Source organism: Plectropomus leopardus, chromosome 9 (genome assembly GCF_026936395.1).
Source record: "Plectropomus leopardus strain MGB_pleo_1.0 chromosome 9, ASM2693639v1, whole genome shotgun sequence".
Lineage (NCBI taxonomy): Eukaryota > Metazoa > Chordata > Actinopteri > Perciformes > Serranidae > Plectropomus > Plectropomus leopardus.
Window position 1 is genome coordinate 19,377,528 of NC_142184.1, and position 19,339 is coordinate 19,396,866.

Below are 19,339 nucleotides of genomic sequence, written 5' to 3' on the forward strand. Positions count from 1 at the left end.
ATTTTTAATCAGACCACAAAAGCCTTTGCGTCACATCAAAGAAAGGTGGCATATTGCGTGGCAGTGGGGACTTATTTGGCTATGTGGGTGGAGTTCAAACAGCAGAAAAGGATCTATCTTCTCCCGTCCACTTCTGACCAAATAAAGGAAATGTACCTCGGTGCAACATGGCTCCACCAAGCCCCTTGCTGCCCCTCTTCAACAGTTTTTCCACATTAATTACTCAGAAATGTTTCCTGTCTTTTTTGACACCTGTGAAGGAGTTCAACTACGTGTTCCATTATGGCAAAGACGAATAACACGTAATTAGTCTTCATGTGTTTCCAGTTACATATGCTGATGTCACTCTTTTTCACTACCTCCTTCCAACTCTATGTCTCCACCACTACTTACTATTCAGAGCAACATGGAAGCCATTACGTAGCCTCTAATCAAATAGCCAGAAAGTCTTTGTCACTATTCATTTTTTACTAGAGACTGTATGGGTTAGATGCCAGTATATATTGCAAACTGTAACAATGTGTACAAGTTTCCACCAAAACTTATAAGCACATTTGAAATGAGTCATTAACCTCTCTGATAATAGTAGAGCATTATGGATCCCATGAACATGAAGTTGTTCTGTCACTTGGATTTAACTGATACAATAGCCTCAAGGAAATTCTTATCTCTCAGCAGCTGTTGGTGTCGTGTGTGTACCGCAGATTCGGCTCGTCTTAATCATTTTTCCTCATGTCAAGCTTTGCTTAGGTACTGACATCTGGGCATTTATAGTGCTGGCAAGTAATGGCTGTTGGCTGAGGTTTAGCATACTTTGAGCCATACCTTAGAGGGCTAAGCAGGGGTTTGTTCAAATGGACAGATATTCCAGCTCTGATTCGAGCTAAACTCCTAAGACAAGCTAAAAGTTGGCTGAGGAAACAACAACACATTTATTGTGCACAGATAATTAGTTTTAATATATTTCTTTGACCAGATTTCTTTCACTGTCAAAATGTAACCGAAGTAGGGGTGGGCAATATATCAAATACACTTAAGGTATCACAGCTTGTTCCACGTGCGATATATAAAATTACTATATTGCAAACATTGAGCATAAATTGTCACGTCATTTTTATAGGCCACCGGCGATTTGGTTCTTTCACTCTCTCCTACAGCTCTGCCTCTCACTTACACACATGCACAAACATAAAGCAACACTTTTGCAGGACTCCAGAACGTGACTATTTAGGCACATTTTGCACCCATGGAACACTACTGTTATTTACAAATACTATCAATATATGAACAGTTTGCTTCCAGCTTACAGTGAATTAATCATAAAGTTTAAGGGTGCTGTGGTAACGGTCTAACATCAAAATATATATATATATATATATATATATATATATATATATATATATAATATATCAGGATATAGCGTTTAAAAAAAACCACAATATTATTTGAAGGCCATATCTCCCAGCCCTAAACCAAAGTGTGCAATATGCTTGTAGCACTGCTTGGACAGAAACGGGTAGTATTTTGTGGCAGCCTGTCATTGCAAAATGCCAACAAAGGGGCTAAAATTAGCACATCCAGCCAGGTTATGCATGTCCATCACTGCTGATCAGAGCTGGAGTTCATAAATACTGGTGACTACTGCAGAGTCATTTGTCTCAGAAGTCAATGCCAACTGTAACAATTCCCATTAAATACAAAAACTAGATATTAGCAGGCATTAGCTTTTCCGTCCAGTGGGAAAAGGGCTTTAAACTATGTCCTAGACCCCAGGAAGGGTGTCAAGTACATCAGTGGAAGCTTATGGGGATCCGAATAATACTAAAGAAAATAGTTGATTTAACTAATTCATCAGATTTGTAACACTGCCTTGCACTGAATTGTAAGGTGTACCTAATATTTCAAGAAAATAAAAAAAAAAACCTAACATTGGGCATGAGGTACAAAATAGTCAATTTAGAGTTGAATCAACATCTTTTTTACAGTCAGAACAAAAACTAGATGTTACACAAAGACAGCTTTTATACAAACCATTTCTGTTACATTGCACAAGAGTTACTTTTATTGTGTACAGCTTCTGTATTTCATTCCATCGAGGTAATTATTGCTAAATGTTGGATAAAAATTTTTGACAACACAGACAAGACCATAATTGTAACAAACATGTAGTTGCTTTATGTTTGGTGTTTGTTGGGTATAAAATCGCTCTTAATGGAATGAAAAGTCATACACAGCCTCTCTACTCTTTCCTCATTGCGGTGTCAATCACTGTGCCATCCCCACAAGTGTATAATATAACAATAAATATGTTTATGGCAAGACATAACATTTGACTGTAAATATGTCTTGGCCAACACACAAATAAATGGGTATGCCAGTTGAGCACCATATGCACCTAATTATGAACTCTTTTTTGTGTGTTTTAACAAGAAAGCGAGGGAGGCGTGGAGAGATAAAGAGGGAGACGACAGTTAATCCTTTGGTGTAATTTTACTCACGTTTAACTTGTGCATCCACACACACAGAAAAGAAAAGTAAAGACACAAAATGAAAATCATCTCAGCCCCACACGTGTTACACTGTTATTAAAAAGTTTGGCATGCAAGAAAGATGTTTCAGCAAACAAAAACTAACCAACAAATTATCTTATATGCAGATACTGTTTCAGATTTATCCAGCCAACATCCAAAATCTTACTCCACCTCAATGAGAACACTTTGTTCTTGTGTTTAATCACTGGTACTGGCAGGGAGAGACGGCTGCGGTTATGAAATGCAGTCAAACATTTCAGGGAATGTACCAGTAAGGGATAAAGGCTTAGCAGACTACTTCTACTTTACATGGTTACGTCTATGGCATTCCAGGGTTCTCACACATCTCTACCAATCAATTAAAAAAAAAAAAAAAAACATCACCATAACCATAACATAATATATAATATTATACTCCATATTCATGACATTATTTCAGTAGTTTAAAACAAGTAAGCCTATATAATGATACAACCATACATTATAAAACAAACACTTCCCAGGGATAGCAAACCTCTAGCACTTGCTAACTTCATTACTGCCACCAACTACAGCTGTATGTGCCAACAGACCAAACCGGCACCTACAGGTACTTCATAAAACGTCAACAACGTGGCCTTTTTGGAGGGTAGAATTCTAAAGACCCTAAAGATGTTAATGGCATTTGATGTGTTTTGGATAAATGCATATCTGCATTTATGGGTCGTTTCAATGGTCATGCAGCAAAGCGCTGGATTTTAAATTAGGACCAGAGGGAACATATATTTGGCAGAACATCAGACATGTTTTGGGATTTTTATGAACATATTTTAAACAACAGCCAAAACAATGTATATTCAAACTTTTTCCAAAACATTCTGTTGATTCCAAACAATTTCCAAGACTGGCAAACAGAGGCTTGGCCTGAAAAAAGGTTTTTGTAATTTCATAACTTTTTTTCAGAAATTTAATGACATTGGGTACCTTGACATTCATAAAAAAACAACCAGTCAAACATTAATGTCATTCCAAACTCAATTTTGAAACTTCGTCTTTGGTGGCTGATTGAGTTGTCCTTGGTCTTCAGAAACAAAAGAGTTAAGGGTGAGCAATAAATCAATGCAGACCTTGGTTTGCCGGGGCTATTCAGCCACTTGGGGTGTAAAACGCTCAAAGGCAATGAGCACTTGAAAGTCTGGAGCTACGGCCAGTTTCTGCCCAGCAATTATCCTGTCTGCGTGCCTCCTAAACACTGCATACCAGATATGTTTGAGCCTCTTCAGCAACGGTCCCAGTTATGGAGACACAGATGCTAATGACACCATATTTTCAGAGCCGCAGAGACAGAGGGCCTCTGGCCATCACTTCTAAAACACATGCCACACAGCCTGAACCACCCACACCACACAGACCTGTTATTGATGACCACTGACGGCTCTCCTCTTCACTTGACTCAGGGTGGCCGCCATAGGCAACAAAGCAGTAAATTAAAATTGTCAAGGTAACGCAACTTACTCATAACTGCTTATCAGTTACCAACACTTGTCTTGTTAGTAAGGATAGATATCCTATAAAGATGTGTTCATACACTGACACATTTTCTCCTCTTCTAGAGTTGTGCTGTCTAAGATTTTGTGTTTCCTTTTTGGGCTGCTGCCCAGCAAGGAGCAGACTGACAAGCACCTGTCACATGGATTGATGTGTCCAGCTGGTGAGCAAGAGGTGGGCTAAGAGACATAGGAGCAGCACACATTAAATCTGATGGCCAAGACAAGAGGGCTGCGGTTAAGGCCCGTGCAGAAGGTTTGAAGTGATAGAAAGATGAGGTAAGATGGAGAGGTGGAAGAACAGGAGGGGTGCATCATTGAGGGAGAAGGTGACAGGAAGTGACTACCTTGGATACCTTCAAGGTGACTCAGTATGACAGAACATTCCCAGGGGTTTACTACTGCAAAGAGGGATAGTCAGGGAGAGAGAGAGAATTTCAAGGTGCAAAAGCTCTTTGCAGATGTCCAAATACGCAGTAAATCACTCTGAGGACCTGAGGGTGCTCAAATGCTTTTTGACTGAATCTGTCTCCCAGCCCAGCGGCTCCAGAATGACTAAAACATTAACAGGAGTCTTCAGGGTTGGAGTAGCAGCAGCAGCCCACCCATCCCCCACCAGCGCCTGCACAATCCCAGGGCTGTGCAAACATAGGGCCAAACCAAAATGGCCTCCATTCAGATGTTGTCCAAATGCAGGTTTTGTTTGAAACCAAGGGAATGCTCAACTAGAAGATAGGCTTGTACACAAACTATCTATTTAGCCTTGTGTCCCCATTCTCATGAGTCATAAAGTTGCCCCTGGCATTTGACTAGAGAAGTCTGTGTGTCGAGTTACAGGTGTTCTTTTAACACGGTTGCTCAAAAAAAAAAAAAAAAAGGTTTACGACTTTTCTTCTATGGAGGGCTGAGGAAACAGAAGTGACATTGGGCTTAAAAAACAAGTTTAAACCTAGGATATAATCACCTTTATAGCACAATAACAGATAGACCTACACAGCGTGCTATGCAACCATACTTCTGCAATCAACATACTTTTCTGCAAACACCCGCTGAGCAAAAGCTGCAAACCTTTAATCACACCGACAGTCAAAGTGCTGAGAGGCAGGAAACAAATTACTTGTGAATGAAAACAAACAGCAATATCTAATTTTATTATGTTCTATTATAAACACATAAAGAAACATTACAACGAATATAAATAATAATAAAAAATGGATCCCGCTTCCAAAACTTCATCATTAGTGGCCTGGAACCATTACTTGGTTTTACTTCTTTGGTTTGGAAGAAAGGAAAAAAACAAAACCATTCGGTGAACATTCAGTAAGAAGTTTAGTGCAGCACCATTATTCAAATGTGCAATAACATTAATGTATCTATTTCTTATTGCCCATAAATGGGCCGAGTAGTGAAATGAGTAGTAGTGAAATGAATGAAATTCTTTTAACAGTTTTATGGGTACAAAATTACAACTCCACATTTTGAATTCATTGAACTGTAACTGGCAAGCTTACTTTAGAGAGTGAATAAATGTTCTTTTTATGTACGCTGTTTAAACTTTTTGAATGCTTTAACATTAATGTGTTATAGTCTTAACATTGCTTTTTTCCCCCCAGACATTCCCCTATAGATAAGACCATTTTCCCGCCATCCCTCATTTTGCCTCCTCTGACCTCCAAATGGAAAATGTCTGACATGATTTAATGCTAATGAAGAGAACTTTAATAGGGGACATAAAGCAGTGAGTGCTTATAATTACACCAGAGCTTTAAAGAACTATATCCACGGCTCAAAATAATTCAAATACTAATCTCAACAATGATTCATATAGCATTACACAGATATGCTTAATTAGCAACTTGCTTTAAATATTCTCTGATAGAAGGACGGAAACAGTAATATTGCCACAAAGGGAGAAATAGACATCTGCAGAGGTAGGACTCTCTGTGGCTCTCTGCTGCCTGGATGTGAGTGCTCGACTGCCCCCTGGCAGATGCAGCTGTCACTACACTAACTTTTCATCAGAAAGGAAAACCACTCCCTACAGCAGAAAACCCAAGAAAAATCATCCAGCGCCTCACAAATTTGTTATATTCGCCCTCTTTGAATGCCATCTGCATTTTTGGGGGGGTTAAAGTCAATACGACACACTCCAAATGTCTGCGTATACAGGAAAGATGCAAGGAACACACAATTTGAAAACTCCAGAGGTTAATCACTTATTTAAAAGCTTTAAACACAATAAAAAAGAATGAGCTTCTGATCATAATCATCAGATACACAATAATATTCATAGCTTTGCAAAAGTGCACACCCTTAAATGAAGACCAGGCTTCGGGAGCCTCTCTTTCAAAAACGACATATTAAAACTAACTGCAACCTAGACAAATAACATTAATGCAAATTTCCTTGTCTTGCGCATTAAAATGTTAAAGTAATCCACCACTGAGATCAGAGCCATTCATCTTCATTAAGGTTTTCTAAAAATGTTTAAAAGAAAAAATGTATATCATCTTACATCACTTATGCATGGAGAACTGCATCACTACGAGCCAAAAATCACTGTGCATCAACTGTATATGAAGGGGGAAAACATGCTAACGCCTCATTAATGCTCAGCCAGCAGCAACACAAAAATCTTACCACTAAGTAGCATTTCATGTGTGAAAAAGATGCCAATCAAATGATCAACAAATATAAAACAAAGCTCAAGAATGGTAAGGGACACGTGCATGGCAGATTAAATGTACAACAAAATCTAAAAAGCATCAGAGAGAAAACACTGTTCCCAAAGTTAGTGTCTTTTTTTAAATTAATGGCACTGAGGGTAAAAAAACTCAAACACAGGTGGACAGTATATCTTGGTGACATTCCATTTTACATAAAGCCTGCGTGTTCACTGGTACACTAGCTGTAATGCAGTAAGGTTAGATGTGTTGTTAAACTACCCTCTGTCACAAGCACATGCTGTGTGACTGAACTGCAGAGTAGCCCACCAAAAACTGACGTGGGAAATGGATACTGCATTACAGTACCTCAGTCTAACTAAGGGTGGCAGCACAGCCCCTGACACAAGACACTGCTAACTGTGACCACTGCCAGGGAGCATCTTTAATGTCTCCACATAAACCACCAGGACCACCGAGAAACACTTGGTCGCTGACCAGTAACTTTGGTAAATGAAGCCAGCGTTGTGGCAGTCATACATTAACATTAAAACTTCAAAAAACCATCAGCTATTTGCTCTATATGCTCAATCAATAGTCCACTCTGTCTTCACCATTTTTAAGTGAGAAATACTGCATTGACACTTCTCACTCCTTAAGGACTACTTTGTGCTCGCCAACACCTTCCCCTGATAAATGGACAGGAATGAATATACTAGAGGGGCCACTGCAGATGAACATGCATCACTGCATCCATTTTGCAGTGTTTAAAGTCTGCTCAGTGCAGGATGACATCACTCAACCAAGATCACTGGAGTAGAACTAGAGCCTGTAAGGCTATTCAAATTAATTAACAAACGACCTTAGATTAAAGGGGGAGTCACAGATCAGACAATGAAGGCATTTATCAATTCAATAGGCGAGGGTACTCTCACATGATGCATTTCTATAATTTCTCTGTGCTACAAGCACACACTTCCTTACACTGACGTGAAAAAAGCACACTACATTACACAGAAGCTAAAATTAAAAAAACAAAACAAAACAACAACAACAACAAAAACATCTATGGGGTATAGCACAATTTACTTTCGCCTAGCAGCTGTTTCAATGAATCTGCCTTGTATCAAAATGCCTTTGTATATAAAAGCATTACCAGTCGGTTTTCTATTTGGGGAGGAAAATTCCACAATAAAGAAGCAACCAGGAATCATGTCACAGCGCTGTCTGATAAAGTGTGAAATAAGCTTCAGCCCAGATGGTATTTTCTTTTATTTCAAGTACAGACTATATCGGAACCATCTCCGAGAGACAAGTCAATCTCAAGGTTCGCTAATACAGTCCCATGGACAGGGGATAAATCCCTGGTAGGCAACAAAAAGCAGATCAATAAAGAAAGCATGTAAACAAACCACAGTGGAAATGAAGTTGAGATGGAGAGTGGGGTAGCAAGGGTGACCAGCAGTGCACATGGCCAGGGACTGATAGAAGAATAAAAGGGCAAGGGGACCATGAGGGTGAGGAGCAGTGGGAGTGCAAATGAGGAGAGGGAGATGCACAGCCATGAAGGATAGAAAGGAACAGAGAACGAGGGAGTGTTGTGAGGGAGATGGGGGAAGCGAGAAAATGAGGGAGAGAGAAAAACGGTAGTGTAGAAGTGATTTATCCCAGTTGTATAATTTTCTACAAGCCCCCCCAACCACCACCCATCCCCAACCCCCTCCCCTACGGCTCGCCTTTCCTCCTCAATAACCAACCCTCCCACCAGGGTGTGCTCCTCCGCACTGTCACACCAAGGAACAGTCCCTGGCCACACCAACCAGTGATTAAGATTCTGCCGTGATGCGACTGCAGCACTTCGCAAATGGAAGACTGGACATAATTTCCCTAAAATGCTGTTTTTTATCACCTATTTCCCCTTCATCAGCTTGCCGCACACGATTGATAGCTGATGGCACCTCTGACAACTTAACGTTTTTATGGCTAGATTTATGGGCTATCTGCTCCTCTCCTTTTACAGCTCAAACTCTGTAAAAATGCTTATTTCTCAGATAAGGAGAGGGAGGGTGTGTGTCTATGTGTATGGAATGGTATCACACCCAGCTAAATGTATATATGAGAGAGAAGGGCCCATCTCACTGCATTGCAGTCGGGATCAGTGCTAGGCTTCCAGGGCTTTATAGTGGCTCTGTGACTGAAATTACCTCTGCATAGCACCATGGATTAAATAATACTTCTCACTCCTTGGACAGCATGCCACCCAACTCCCATCACCTCCTTAGTAACAAACATTTGCTGTCATCCTCTTTCTAGGAGGAAGTAAACACAAACAGGAGCATCCTCACTATGTATGCAATATGTGTGTTTATTTGGAGACTCTTCTTTGTCAGAGTTATGCCTATCAAGGCAGCATGTAGTTTATTATTCTTGTCTTTCTTTTGTTTTTACCATGAAGCAAAACAGACATAATATTGTAAAGGGATTAACATTAAAACACCATCCCTGTATCTCCCAACTCTACAACATATTTGTTTTTTTTTATTTTCGTTTATTGAAATGCCCTGGTGGCTTTAGGGGAGGGGGAAATAATCGATACAGCATAGTATCGCAATTTTTTTTGTGTGGCAATATATATCGATACAAAGATTGCGAGTATCAATTTTTTGTCATATTAATGAATAATATTACAAATACATATGGGACGACTAGACCACTAGAATAAAATCAAATGCTTTTACAGGCCACTAGATACAATTTGCTTTTGCGTGTGAAACGAGCAAATGAACATTTTTATCTTAAAACAGATGCTGCCAAAATTTTCCTTTTGGGAAATAATTCTCAGTTGAAAAAGGTGATGAATCACAATATACATTATTAAAGTACTCAGTATATCCTAACGAGGGTTCTAATGGTATGAGATTTTTCAATAGATCACAGACTCAAAAAATATTAGGGTTTCACGGTATCATGGTATTACAGAATTATTATAATTAATATTATTATAAATCAGAATTACCCTTAAACAAATGAAAACAGAGGGACTAGTTTTGCTTGAACAAATATTTTGTCAGTATAATTAAGTATGGAAACCATTTTTTAAATAAAAGTATGTGTAAAAAATCTCCCTTTTGAAAACAATTAAAATAAAGGTGAGATTCTCTGTCCAGTTGCATTTTCTGCAAAATTGTAGATAAGGAAATATACACAGTATGACAATCATCAACTTTCATATCACAGTACACCTTAACACCTTTTTAATCACTGCAACCCTAGTCGCAACATGTTTAAAATTAAAAGAATATTGTATTGTGACTTATTTTAATAATATTGTATCATGGGTTCTCTGGTGGTTCCCACCCCTAGTTAGCATATATGACAAGTTTGTCAAACTTGTGAACAAGCTTTCATGCTATATCTATGATCAACCTGCATCGTGTGAAAAAAATGTTAAAGACATAACATAAGAGTTCGCCATCACTCTCAGGTTAAGACAAGTTTAGCTAATCGCTGTGACACTCACAGGTGAGCTTTAATGGCAGTGAACACCTGAACACCTGAGTAAAAACTACCTTGTTGGGTATTTGTGTTCATGTGTGTGCCTGCACATGGTCAAGAGGTTTTCAGTGTACTAGGGGGGGAAGCTGGACTTCTTGAGCTGCAGTGGAAGTGTGGCCACTGCAGGTTCCCCTCCCTCCCTGGTCAGATTTACAGCCAGTATGGGCTCCCAGTTAGCCTTCTCCTCTCCTACACTGATGAGCCTGGCAGATCCCAGACAGACGCCCCAGGGGACTGGAGTGTGACAGGGGATGGGGGAGGGGAGCGGAGGAGGAAGAGAGAGAGAGGAAGATGTAAAGACTAGGTAGGAGAGAGACAGAGAGAGAACCAGTCTGATGAGATCAGTGATTCATAGACACCCAGGAGGACACACCCTGGAATGGGGTAATACCACACATGTTTTAACTGGGCTGGCCCATAATTCATTAGGGTTACCAAGGCTACAAGGAGCACCTTAGGAGAGAAGCCCAAGAAATCATCTCTGCATGTTGTTAGATGCAGCCCATATAGGGGAGGGAGGGGATTAATATTCAAGGCTACAGTGTGCTCATCCCTTAGTGGAGAAGACCAATCTGTTGAGTAGAGAGACCCGGCACATTTGATGTCTGCATATTTCCACATCGTGTTGCTCTTAATTTTCCACAGTTTTTTTCTTGGTACTGTGTCTGCATCTGAGGGTGTCAGTGGAAATTTTATGACGTAAAATATGTAGCTGGAAAAAGTACAGCTCTGATGTGCTTGAATACAGCCATGCTCCCAGTGCAATAAACCCAGTATGGTGCTTACCTCTTCCAGAATTAAAAAAAAAGAGAGTCTTTAATGTTGCAACGTACTATTGTGCCTCATGCTTCATTACAGGAGATAAATGCAGTAATCACTATGTACTATATAAAAAAAGCAGTCTGGTCCTCATTAGTAACAAGCAGATTTCCATACAATTACCTTTGTTTTCTGATGTCTTCTAATAAAGCTGATTTGTATATCACGTCTTCTCAGATACATAGCTACAAGACCAGACCTTAGGACAAGCTAACTCGAAATAGACAGATAAATACAAAATTTGAAATGTGCTGCCTATCAATTGCATAAATAAGGCCAGCGAAAGGTTTACCAACTTCAACATCTCATCCCACTGTGTAAACTTTGTTTCCGATTCATTTGTCATGTACCGCTATACTGTGAGCTTTTGCATATCCTGCACAAATCTGTACAGCTTTCTCATTTTGAAACAGCTATATTATGTTTTGTTATAGTATTTTTAAATTAACTTCCATATCTTTATTGTAACAATTATATTCTATATTTTAGTTTAACTGTTGGAGTACTTTGCTTTAATTTTATATTCTCTTAATATCTTAATTGTATATTCAATGAATGCAACAAAAAAACAAAGTAAATTTCATGTTAGTGAAAACCTACTTGCCAGTAAATCTTATTCTAACCCTGATTCTGATCTTCTGTCTTATTTCATCAACTGCACTTTGTAGGTTTAATGCAAAAGAAATCTTGATCTCAGTGACATTGCCTGATTAAATAAAGGTTATATATCTGCATAACACCCAAGGACACGAATACATTTCAGTGAAGTGGGCGTTTTTTTCGCCCTTATTCTGGAAACGACAGTGTTCTACGTCATCTGTTTACATGGCTGATAAAAATGAATATTACACCAATATTTCTGTTTACATGCAGCCATGCAAACTCTGATGAATGTGCTTTAACGTGGTGTTTTTCAAGTCAAAATATAGAAAAGTGGCACAGTTGATGTCTCTTATCATTTTTGGGTCTTGATGTTGAGATATTTGCACATATCCAAAAACCTGTTGATATCCAAGTATTTCATAAAGTTTAAAAGTAGGTATGTTTTTCCTCACAGCAAGGAATTTGGGCTTTTCTTTGGCCATGCATCTCTACCTCTGCTTGAAAACTGGTGGTGAGATGGTTTGCGTACAACGTATCCATGACAACACACAGAGCTAGCAATAAACAGACAAGTAGGCAAAAAAAACAGCAATGATCAATCCTTTGCAGTTGCTGCTCCTAAGCTCTGGAAGAGCTTACCTAAACAAAAACTGCTGCATTAGACACTTTAAGTCACGGCTGTAGACCCACCTCTTTTTGTTGGTGTGCAATTGATTCAAGCTTGACAACTTCAATTATGTCTCATCCTTCCACATCCATCCAATTTGCTGTATTTTCTTTATTTATTCTACTTCCTATTATTGCTTGCTTCTGTATTTATGTTTCAGTAAAAACCTCAGTCGATGACGCATATTCTGAATTCATTATAAACATGTTCCAAGAATGCTATTAAAACCTGAAAACTACCGGCATCCCACATGTCTTGATCAGAAAATGCTGAAAAAAGGCCTAGGTCAGATCATCTAAACAGAATATGTTGTGGTCTACAAGATGACCCACATCAAATTCAGAATTGTCATATTCAGTATAATAGTTATATGTAAACTTAGCCACTGTACTTCCACAACACTGTAACCTGTAACCTTTTCCCACGAGGCCCGAAACAGCCTTCAGCTCAGCTCTGACTGGAGAGTTTAATTGCTCTGATTATTCCCTGTGATTGCTGTTGCCTTCTCTGTCTTGAGTTTTATTGGGGTGCAATGAACAGGTATGGCTTAATTGTGGCTTTGGAAAGGGAACACAGCTCATGTTGTTTCAATTAAATTTGAGGCATTTATGTATCACGCTTTGGTTGACTGACTCAGATTCCTTGTTTTCATTTACCGAAAGCAATGCACTGGAGACCAGAGGATGATGATAGTGAACGAGGCCATTACAGCCTTACTCAGCACCTGGGAGGTCCTATATGACAATAATGCACTGACGTTTATCATCACCTTGTTTCCTAACACAGCACCAGCCTGTTGACATTATACTGTGAAATTCTGGACATATGTTAAGTATTGAAACAAATTCACAACTACCAGGTAACAACATGACCTCAGCGCAGTAAAAAACTCTTCATCATCTAAATACAATTTAATAGAAGCCTATTAATCACATAATGTAAAGCATGGTATCTTCTAAAAGGCCACAAACTGGGTTATCCATTGAAAAATGGTCTCTTTCTGATTAAGCAATCACATTGCAAGCTTACGCTGCCCAGTTTTCATAAATCACTTCAAACATACATGGCATTTGATTAGAACCCATTAGCAATGAGCAACAGTGTGTGTGTAAGATGTGCAAGTGGGGAGGCATGTGAATGCGTCTCATCTCACATTTTCCATGGGTTGCTCTTTAGGATGTTCCTCATTAGTGTGAATATTAATGCGACCAGAAAGGGGGGAAGAGGGGAAGAAAAATGTAAAAGGAATTTGGAAGAGCTTTTTAAAGGGGCCATTTCATCAGAATCGTTATTTTTTTGCGGTTCTCTGAAGGCTCGTAACCGGCGGTCTATGAAGAGAGACATGCCGCAGAGGGGCTTAATTTAAAACCAGAAAGGTCACTGCGCTAAGAAAGGTCCTCAGCTCAGCCAAAAATATAAAATGTGGAGGAGAAAGAGAAAGCAGTGGGGGAGGAGGAGTGGGCCAAGAAAGAAAGCAGAATGAAAGGAGATCAGAGGATGCCGATTGGGAAGGGGGGACCCTGGCGGGAGGAAATACGTTCAAGTAATTTGGAAAGACAGTGTTATGGAAGAGAGTACAAAAATGGAAAAATACTGAGGAAACAGGAAAACTGAGAGAGGATAATGAACTGAGTTGCAATTGAACTGGAACAGGCCTAGCATCAAAACAGATGCAAGAGGTTTTTTTGTTTACTTTAATGGTGTTTTTGCAAGTAATTTGTTATAATGGCCAACAATTTCAGGGAAAAACACTGCATCCATACACAGTGAAGGATTGCCAATCTGTCCGACAATCTGTGTTGGCAGAAACACAACCCTCCCCAAGCCTTTGCTGAATTAGGCTCCCTGTGCTTGGTACTGGACCAGAGTACTAATGGTCAGATGGGAAATTAGCTTTGCCATATGCAACTCAGCACAAAATAGGTGCAACTTTGAAAACAACATTTCTCCCTAGATCGCTCTGTTTATAAAGTGATGATGACACTTGATTTGGCTGAGAAAAGCACATCATGGGTCGGACTTGGCCTTGTTAACAATAGTAAACCCGTGGACAATGAAGTTGCCCTCCCCCAGCTCTACCTTACATTCCACAAACCAACATCCCTGTCTTCAATCACTTGTTTATCTATCAGCTCACTTTAATTGTCCGCTGGGTTTTTGACTGCACCACATTACATAAAAGCACACCGGAGCCTCATGGCAGCAGGACGAAAGCCTCTGATGTAAAGCCTCACGCTTTGCACAGATAAGACAGGTTCAATTTTAATGTTGCTAGCACACCGAGACGCACCAGGCTCACTTGTAAAACAGAATGCCCCCTTCGCTTGTAAACGCAGCAGCCCAAGAGGAGGAAAGAGATGGGGGTTGGGCCGGCTGAGGTGGGGCTGAATTAAAAAGGAGGAGAGGAATTCCACTTGTCCAACTCCTGCAATCCATCCAGCCGATCAATTTCTTCTCTCAAATTCCCAATCCATTCCCCATCTCTTTTAAAAACTAATACCCAATTCCAATCACAGCTGCAGTAAAGCATATCTTGTAAAAGGTCATAGTGTGACCTCTGAGTTCTCTAAATTGGATGCTGGTTGGCCCACTTTCCTTTGAAATACTGCACAGCCTGAAATAAAAACTGCCCCGTACAAAATCACACCACCAGCGGGACCTGCATCCAGCCCATCAGTAGGTGTTCATTTTGATGTGAAGTGTCACAGCACAGAGACTTTAACAAGATATTGGTTGTCTGTGCTGTGGGAAAACAGAAACCAGAACTCAAACCTAAACTAGAGCGTGGGGGCCCAGGGATAATTTTGGGATAGGTGTATCTGTGTGTGCTTGCCATAGGCAGCATGCAGGCATATAGTGGGGCATCTCTCCTGCAGCCAGCCAAGGGAACTGATCAGATGGACGATCAAACACTAATCATTCCCTCACGGCCCATACCGAGTAAAGCTGTCATTAATTTTGCGGAATTACATCAAATCTGAGACATTCTTTATGTGGCCCACGGCCTGTAGACAGTTATACGACAGGGACTGCTGCGCTAAGCAGATGGGGCAGCTTGGCCGTGCATACTAAATACCACCGTCCCCCCATTTCTCCATCTCCGCCCTCCCAACGCTCTGCCCTCCTTCCAGGCACTCTGCTCCTACTCTCTCTTTCTTTGTTTTCTATCTTTCTAATGCCTTTTTTGACTGCATGGTCACACAGCCCTCACATATTACATCACTCACCCATGTGAGTGATTGACATTTAACTGAAAAATGCTCCAATTGCTATAAAAAACACAGGATCCTTTATAAAAAAAAAATGCTTTTCTAAAAGCTCTATTAACACACAAGACACATCACACTTTAATTTAGTATGATGTGAAAATAAATTGTTTTCTGACATAAATCTTTAATGTTTATCTCTTGGATGTTGACAACTCTAACAGTTTACTTGCCTATACACAACAGAAGGTCATAATCCCATTTAAGGTTTCCTTGGCAACTGATTACTGCTGAAGGCAAGTTACAATTTATGACTAGTGACACATACCTGCCATTCCCTTTGAATGAGACATGTGGTAGGCTATATTCAGACAGACCACCTCAGGTAATAAAACTGCAGTAGCACTCAGGGGCTACACCATTTTCTTATATTGAGAGGAATTCCAAGCCAGGCTGCAAGAAATCAGCAGATGACAGGGATTAAATTTGTGTGGAGTAGTTCTGCAACAGATAAATAAACAGAATGCATGCTTTTGTGCCAGAACAGCTGATAGTGGGGTATTTCTCTACCCAGTGTTTAAAAGTGTTGACATTAGTCCAGATCACCCAAAGAAAAAAAATATGCATTCATATGGTGTGCCTGTGTGTGTATATGTACATGTGCGTGCATGTGCTGGGGATGGGGGGTTATAACAGACAGAGGAGCCATAACAGCTGGCAGTCAGGTCAAGATCAAGCAGTTTCATGGACAATCCACTTTCAGTCTAGTCTCTATTAGGGTGAAGCCTCACATTCCTGTTACACAGCCATCTTCTAACTTCACACAAGAGTGAGGCTTCAAAGTCAAGGCTAACTCAGCTCAGCCATAATGAAAAAAAAAACACCAAACACTTAGCAAAACAAGTACAAAGCTCTTTAAATTTATGCTAAATTTGAGTATACACTTAATTCAAAAGAGGTATTTTAATTCCTTTATATGGCTTATTATTAGGGATATCCCGATTGGATTGGAAGGATCGTTATCGGGCCCGATCAACACATTTTTTAATGTTTTGGAATCGGTTGTTTTGAGCATGTGCCCTGCCTGATCCTTTTTTTTTATGTCCGCCGCCAAACAGGTGTCGTAAAATGAGAGCACAATTTAAGGCAGATATTCAGGCTGTTTTTTTTAATGCTGCTACTACAATAAGTGGAAACTGATTTTTTTTCATGTTCAACTTATGCTGCTACACAACTTTGGAATTGGAGTTTTTATTAATTTTCTTTTAGTATTTTTACTTTTATTATAATGCTGTAATAGGCAAACTGTGACCAATTTTATTTATTCTAAGCAGGAATGTTTAAATGAAGCTATAGCACAACTTTGCATTGGAAATGTGATTATATTACTCATTTAAAATGTGCTGTACCATTATTACAATGCTACACTAAGTAGATTTGAGAGCTATTTCTTAAGACACATTTTACTTTGTTATTTTTTTGAAAAAACAAACGCTGCACTAAGTTGAAATGTAGTAAGAGCCATATAAAATATTTTTAGTTTGTTTAATTCACTATCTTTGTGAAAAATAAAATAAAATAACCTTAGTAACCACTTGAAAGCTGACATTTTTTCTTGTATTGCATTGCAGACCTATCAAGCCGCCAAGCATATACACTGGATCGATTAACAACTTTAAAGTACTGGAAATATGCATTGCAGTTGTATTTTCCAGGTAAATCAGCAGATACTCAATATCAAATTACTTGAATCGGGGACAAAAAACCTTGATTGGGACACCCCTACTTATCATACTAGTTAATTAAAACAATAATAATGCAGAAGCAAATCACACATTTTGAATCTTGTGGCATCTATAGTTGCAACAAATTCAAATTAAAAACATTAATTTCCCAAAATCTTAGCCTAAAACACACAAAAACAATGGCTCCTGGCTAAGCTAGTCATTGCAGTACAACCTATTTAATTATCCTACTGCATAGAGAGCCACTACTTCCAGCACCACTTTGCTCACACAGGCTCAGCACACTATTAATCCACTTAAACACAATTTATAGGGTCTCAACATCGACTGTCCGTCGGCATAAAATTACATGAAGCGTCCTTATAGTGTCTTCAACAGACTAAATTAGCCAAACTGGACTTACTAATTGAGGAGGAGTAAAGTACTGTGTGACTGGATTGACTCATCAATGAGCAGAGATAAATAAGCTGGCTATGGGAAGGACATCAATAACTATAATAACACAGGATGAGCTTTATTTAAGCTGTGGTTACTGAGGCATGATCACCTTAAATCTTAAATAGTAATTTAAATTTCCACTTCTGTGATCTTGTGCTTTTTTGTAGTCACAGGCAGCCAACTGCTTCGTATTAAGTGTATTGCAGTGGAGGTTGGCTTTTACTCCCTTAATCATCATTTTCACTCCTGATTTAAATCTATTCCAATCATCAAGTTCACATTTATTTTTAAAGCCAATATTTTAATATGTATTTCATTTAAAAATTCATAATTGGGCATGTTAGCAAAAGACAAACAAATGAACAAATCAGTGTTATACAATCCCGCACAGTGAGTTTACAGTGATATTTTCCTCACCCTGGCATATTATCATCTACTTACTTGACCAGTGATATACTTTGATGTTCTGTTGCAATATTTGCAAAACCTTTAATGGCAGAATGCTAAATTAATGTAAAGATAAAGAGACATCTGCCTTCAGCATTTTAATTTTTTTTAAATTTCATATCCAATACCTCAGCCTAATTAAATACTATATTCCTTTATTGTCTCTCCTACATTATGGAAAAACAGAAAAAAATATGCAGCAAGATGCTGTGGGGCAGTCTTGGGAGGCTAAAAAGCATGCACAGTGTGTTAAGGATGTTTAGGGATATGGTCTGCATGTGATGAATGTAAAGCACTGGGTTTTCAGATGGTATACTGCCATCTGCTGTCAGAAGTTGTTACATCATCATGCTGTAAGGCTTACTATAATGTAAGGCATCTTAACCAATAAATAGTTTTGCACATATATTGTAGATATTTGTTATAGTATGTTTTTCATAAATTTATTGTTATTTTGCTATTCTATATTTATGCTTGTTGCCTTTATGCCTTTTATGTTTATTGTTTGTACCAAACATCAAGGCAAATTCCTTGAAGTGACAACCTACATAGATATGAAGTCTCCTTTTCTTTTACTGCATTATGATAAATCATTCATGTAAAGCCAAATGTAAGGACCAGCACAGTGTAAACAAACATAAATGTTTGTGAAATATATGCAAACTTGCCCTTGTTAATAAAGAAATTATTTTTTTGAAAATGAAGATGACTGTTTAAATAATACCTAAATTCCTCATCAAATCTGAAACATGGATTTATGTCAAAAGATCTGTTCCGGTTATACAGGTAAATCAGTAAACCTGCTTAATTGGCCCCTGTGGGAAACTGATTCAACTGATCTGCAAAAATAAATCAAAAAATAAAATAATACAACAAAATATATAGATATAAATGTGCATGTGGCACAGAACTAATAGTATTCTACAGGCTACACAATTAATCAAAATATTGAAATGTGACAATATCCAAATCGCAGGAGCTTCATTTTTTTGATAAGTGTAAAATGCAACACAACATACCATTATAAATTAAGCATTGTGCTGCTACAGTAATGCCTTGGCCTTCAAATTGCAGATGCACTGTAAGGGAACTTGCTTGTTTAGTACAGACCTCAGCAAAAATCAAAGAATCACCATTTT

The 19,339-nt window shown here is 38.9% G+C and overlaps 1 long non-coding RNA gene across 2 annotated transcripts in view; it reads right to left on the reverse strand.

Moving 5' to 3' along the window:
• Nucleotides 1-19,339, reverse strand: part of LOC148188727 (uncharacterized) — an 89,046-nt gene that overhangs the window by 64,650 nt on the left and 5,057 nt on the right. The window lies entirely within an intron of this gene.